The following is a 5,515-nucleotide window of genomic DNA, read 5'->3' as shown; positions in this document are numbered from 1 at the left end:
ATCTTACAGTATTTCATTTTAAGCTGTAAAACATAACAAATGTACAGTTTACTAAGTTAATAAACTGTATAAACAGTATCGACTAAATCACCTACCAAAAATGTAGTCTTTAAAGGCTGATTTACTAACGATTAAGTAACACAAATCAATGCAAATATTTCAGTAGTATTAAACATAAATTAGTACTGATGAAAACCTCAGATTACCTGTTTTCCAAAAGATGTATTCATGATCAGTCTCGAGAGCGGTGGTGATATGAATCTTTGAAGTCTGTGTAATGTAGCTGAAAGCAACCATCCCCTTTCCTCTGACCCACCAAACAGGACTCTGCTCCACCCCCTCAAAAATGATTAGTTGAAAAATTGTCACTCCTCTTCACAAATTCATGTTCCAGTTCAGATGGCTGACTTCAGTTTGTAGTCGAAAATACTAAATGGCTCAATAATTTGTATTAGTAAATATGTGACCCATGCTGGCAAAATGAGTTGGTATGCGCACGCTAATTTTGAGCTATAGGCAAAAAAGTGAAAAATGTTGAAATGTGAGTTTTTCAAAAAAATGAGTTCATTAAACCCTCGTCTAGCGATCCTAATGCTCAAAATAGTAATTAAACATCTAAAATTATCTTTATTTGTAAGTTTTCAGAGAGGAGTACCTTTTCTCCGCTCGCTTCTCGCGCTGACTGTCATCCGAAGCGCGCGTATAAGGCGCTTCCGACAGTGCGATACCGATACACATTACAGTATTTAAGTATTCACGCAAACATAATCAATTATATCTTAAGTGAACGTTCGGGGAACTGTTGGGGAAAAACATCTGATGTGTAACATTATATTAGATCCGTGCATTACAGTAGGTCTTAATAGGCTGCCTCATTAATGTTAATCTAACAATAAAAGAATCACTCGCTGCTCTAGATTGAACTGCTTTTGTAGTTGTAATAATACATTTATTGTATTGAACACACTAAAGGGATTTTTACATTTGATTCTTTAGTTTTTCTTGAATGCTTTTTGTTTAGATGTCGACTTCAAACAGGTGTAGCGCAGCCATTTTTTGTCCGAATCCAACAAATCATACATCATCAAGGTCTTTTAATGGAGAATGTGAAAAAAGTAATTTTTGAGAAATTGCTCATTGTGATTCATTTTGCCAGCACAGTTCCCTATGTAGGTCACTACGAATTAAGTCGTGATCGACATTATGGGGATTCACTTGGGAGCCCCAATCATCTCTGACTTTAAGAGAAAACGCCAATGAAATTTGGCTAGTGGATTTTGCTTACCTGAGCCACTCCCCGTGCATACGGGTATAAATAGGCGACAGGTGCATCCACTCTTTAGATTTTTGCTTCGGAGCCGAGAGGGGGGGGGCTCCCTCTGTCACTACCCACACTGGCTTCTCTGCCGCGAGCAGACAACCATCGGTTAGTGCTCTGGGCGATCTGAGGGTTACAGTGAGAGCCTTTCCGCTGGGCCAGTCCCCACAGACCTCTCACTCCTCCCACAGCAGCTGTTCTGTGCAGCTCCCTGGTGATTCTGCTGTGCCGTCTCATGGCGTGCCCAGCGTTTCATTCAGATGTCGATAGTAGCATCGGGGGATGGGCAATCGTCTTCTGAGGATGAAGATTCGGCGGGGGGGGCCCCCCCGGGGGTGCCGCCCCTCCTGGGCAATCGTCTTCTGAGGATGAAGATTCGGCGGGGGCGCCCCCTCGGGTGTTGCCGCCACTGCCGAATCGGAACCAGAGTTGACGGCCGTGCTTTCCCGGGTCGCCGCGAGCATCGGGCTGGAGGCGTGCACACCTACCGGTTCCGAGCCCTCGCGGCGGGATGATTGTTTCCTCGGCACGGGTCGTGACTCGCAACCACGTCGCTCTCGCGGCTGAAGCTTACAGTGCTGCGGGCCAAGTTGCCTCTGCCCTGCATGCCATGGTTATCCTGCGAGTACACCAAGCCAGGGCATTTAAATACACGAGGGTAGTACCAACCCGAGGTTGATGCAGGAGCTGTGCTCGGCGACTGACCTCGCCCGACAGGCGACGGAAGTCACAGCGTGGTCCCTCGGGAAGTCGATGTCCACACTTGTGGCCCAAGAGCACCACCTATGGCTCAGCCTTGCTGAGACGAGCGATGTCAACAAAGTGCGCTTTCTCGATGCTCCCATCTCCCAGGCTGGACTGTTCGGCGATGCCGTCAAGGACTGTGCCCAGCAGTTCTCGATAGTACAGAAGCAGACCGAGGCCATCCAACACATCTTGCCCCGGCGTGATGCACCATCTGCCACTGCTCCGCCGTGGGCCAAGCCCCAGTCTGCTCGTCGCCGTGGGCGCCCTCTTGCGTCCTCCAGAGCCGCTCCGCCCCGTGCTGAAACAACATCAAGGCCAGCCGGCCGCTAAGTCGTCTAAGAAGTTGATGAAGCAGCCCTGACACGGGCAACCCGGAGATGTGGGAAGCTGCTCTTTCTCAGGAGATGGCAAAGACAGCGCCGCTGCTTCCCCCGATCCCCCCATCGTACCCAAAAAGGGCGGTGGCCTCTGGCCAATCCTGGATCTGCGAGTCTCGAATCGGGCCCTTCTCAAGCTCCCATTCAAGATGTTGACGCAGAAGTGCATCATCAGATGCATCCAGCTCCAGGATTGGTTTGCAGCGGTCGACCTGAAGGACACTTACTTTCATGTCTCAATGTGCCCTCGACACAGGCCATTCCTACGGTTTGCGCTCGAGGTTCTGGCATGGAAGTACAGGGTCCTCCCGTTCTGGCTGTCCCTGTCCCCCCGCGTCTCTATATGAAGGTTGTGGAGGGTGCCCTTGCCCCGTTACGGGAAGTGGGCATCAGGATCCTCAACTATATCAATGACTGGCTCATTATGGCCCAGTCGCGAGAATAGTTGTGCGATCACAGGGACCTGGTGCTCCGGCACCTCAGCCAATTGGGGTTTCGGGACAACTGGGAAAAGAGCAAGCTCTCCCCTGTGCAGAGAATCTCTTTTCTCGGTGTGGAGTTAGACTCGGTGAGTATGACGGCGCGACTCACCAACGAGCATGCCCAGTCAGTGCTGGACTGCCTGTGTACCACTGAAACACTTTCAGAGGCTCCTGGGGCATATGGCATTCGCAGTGACTCCCGAGTCCCGAGGTGGGCATGGCGCCGCGGTACACATCGTGTCACCATCACACCGACCGGGGTGCCCTTAGGACTAGTGTCCCGGCTTGTCGTTGTCACGACGGATGCCTCCAGTACGGGCTGGGGCGCTACATGCAACGGGCAGGCAGCCTCGGGGCTCAGGACCGGGCCCGACTGCTTTGGCACATCAATTGCCTAGAGCTGTTGGCAGTGCATCTGGCCTTGCGGCAGTTCCGCTCCCTGACCGAGTTCCCCCTCGGCACAGACGCACTTGCACACAGCTGGCCTCGGGCTCTTCGCAAGTATGCGTTTCCCCCAGTGAGCCTTCTCGCACAGACACTGTGCAAGGTCAGGGAGGATGAGGAACAGGTCTTACTGGTTGCAGCTTTCTGGCCTAAGAGCACTGCACATATACATGGACTGCACCCGGAGATTTAGGAGCTCTGAGCAGCTCTTTGTCTGCTACGGAGGTCAGCAGAAAGGAAGGCTGTCTCCAAGCAGAGGTTGGCCCACTGGATAGTGGATGCCATCGGCCTTGCCATACAAATCCCAAGGCGTGCCTTGCCTGCTGGGGGTGAGGGCTCACTCCACACGGAGTGTTGCCTCCTCCAATGCGCTGGTGCACGGTGCCTCTCTGGCAGACATCGGTAGAGCTGAGGGCTGGGCGACACCGAACACCTTTGCGAGATTCTACAGTCTCCGCGTTGAGCCAGTTTCTTCCCGTGTGTTGGATAACAGGTAATTGGCGGGAAGAGCTGGCCGGTGTCACGCTTGCTGCACCATTCCCCCTCACCCGGGGATGCGAGCGCCTTTCTCCTCCTCCAGTAAGTTCCCCGGACGGCGAACCCTGGCGGAGTATCCTCCAGCACCCCGGCAGTCAGACAGGGCGGAGCAGTCTTCCCCTTGACAGAGTGTTCTGTCAGTCTCTGCTGGCAGTTGTTCCATCCCTACTGTCAGGCAGGACCTGCCCCAGAGACCCATTCCATATGTAGTACTGCCCCAGGCCTGGGTCAGTCCATGTGATAATCTCCAAATGTTACCTCCCTACGGGTAGGGTGTGGCCTCCGTAGCGCCCTTCTCCAGAAGGCTCGCTTCCCCTTCGTTTCTGCCTAAGCTGTAAACTACAAATCAGAAAGACTTGAATAAAATCTTTCGTTGAAGGTCGAAATCCCTTCTGTTAAGAAATTTCTGTGGGAAAAGGAACAATGGCTTGGCTATCTCTGGCAGCGATGTGTTCACCTGTGGTCCCTGCGGGTACCAAGGTCAACAAATTTGCGCTGGGGCGGTGGGAAGGTTACGACCTTTGCGTAGTGTTTCTCTGACACGCGGCCGCTTGCCAACATTGGCTACGTCATGGGGTTGTGACAGGGTTAAGGTTGTGGCACTTTCCAGGGCCTCATTTTGTCGATCATGACATAACTCATAGTGACCGACAGATAGGGAACATCTCGGTTACATACGACACCCTCGTTCCCTGCTGGAGGGAACGGAGACGTTATGTCCCCTTGCCACAACCTCGAACCATCTCTGGCAGCCAGGGACAAGTTCTCGGCTCCTCAGCGTAAAACCTAAAGAGTGGATGCACCTGTCACCTATTTATACCCATATGCACGGGGAGTGGCTCAGGTATGCAAAATCCACTAGCCAAATGTCATTGGTGTTTTCTCTTTGATTGGGGTTCCCAAGTGAATCCCCGTAATGTCGATCATGACATAACGTCTCCGTTCCCTCCATCAGGAAGGAACCGAGACGTTCACACACACACACACACACACACACACACACACACACACACACACACACACGCACGCACACGTAGACTTTATTATTTTCAACATCCTCTTATAAACAGTTTTTACTTAAAAAAAAAGTCCATTGTACTCTGTACAATACATATGTTCACTTAGCTGGCATTAAACGGTTTAATGTCATTTTCAAACATAAATATTGCATTTGCCATTTCTTTAGTTTTATTTGCAAGAAATTCAAAATAAAGAAACTGTATTGGGATTTTTATTTTTATTTTGATCTGCTCCATTAGTTTTTACTTAGTAGTATAGATAACACTTCAGCAATGTTTTATTCCCACTGTCTCACACACTCAGGTAAAGTCATCACTCCATCATTACACTGTTGTCTTAGGGCAAAACCTACTGAAACTTTGCCCCTCTGACACATAAAGGTGATGTGATCATTATGAGGTACGAACAACTTTTCCTGATCAGCATAGGCCAACTCTATACCTCTTTTATCAATTTCCTCCACCGTCACTGTACAGGGCTCTGAAGAGTTGGGGGGGTTAAGCTTGCAAGTTAGGCTACTAATTATAACACTTTCATTGAGAGAGCAAAGAACATTTACATTATCAAAGAACATTTTCACTGACAGTCTA

General features: G+C 50.2%; 1 long non-coding RNA gene across 1 annotated transcript in view; it reads right to left on the bottom strand.

Moving 5' to 3' along the window:
* The window catches only part of LOC107560702 (uncharacterized), a 7,994-nt gene continuing 2,479 nt past the window's right edge, over positions 1-5,515 (bottom strand). Inside the window, exons 3-4 of the long non-coding RNA XR_001605761.1 lie at positions 207-339; positions 1-23 (exon numbers count right to left, since the gene is read on the bottom strand). This is a non-coding gene — a long non-coding RNA (uncharacterized lncRNA). The remainder of the gene's footprint in view (positions 24-206; positions 340-5,515) is intronic.

Source organism: Sinocyclocheilus grahami, unplaced genomic scaffold (genome assembly GCF_001515645.1).
Source record: "Sinocyclocheilus grahami isolate Dianchi unplaced genomic scaffold, SAMN03320097.WGS_v1.1 scaffold739.1, whole genome shotgun sequence".
Classification (NCBI taxonomy): domain Eukaryota; kingdom Metazoa; phylum Chordata; class Actinopteri; order Cypriniformes; family Cyprinidae; genus Sinocyclocheilus; species Sinocyclocheilus grahami.
Note: the sequence above shows the minus strand (reverse complement) of the source record. Positions and strands in the feature narration are given on the sequence as shown.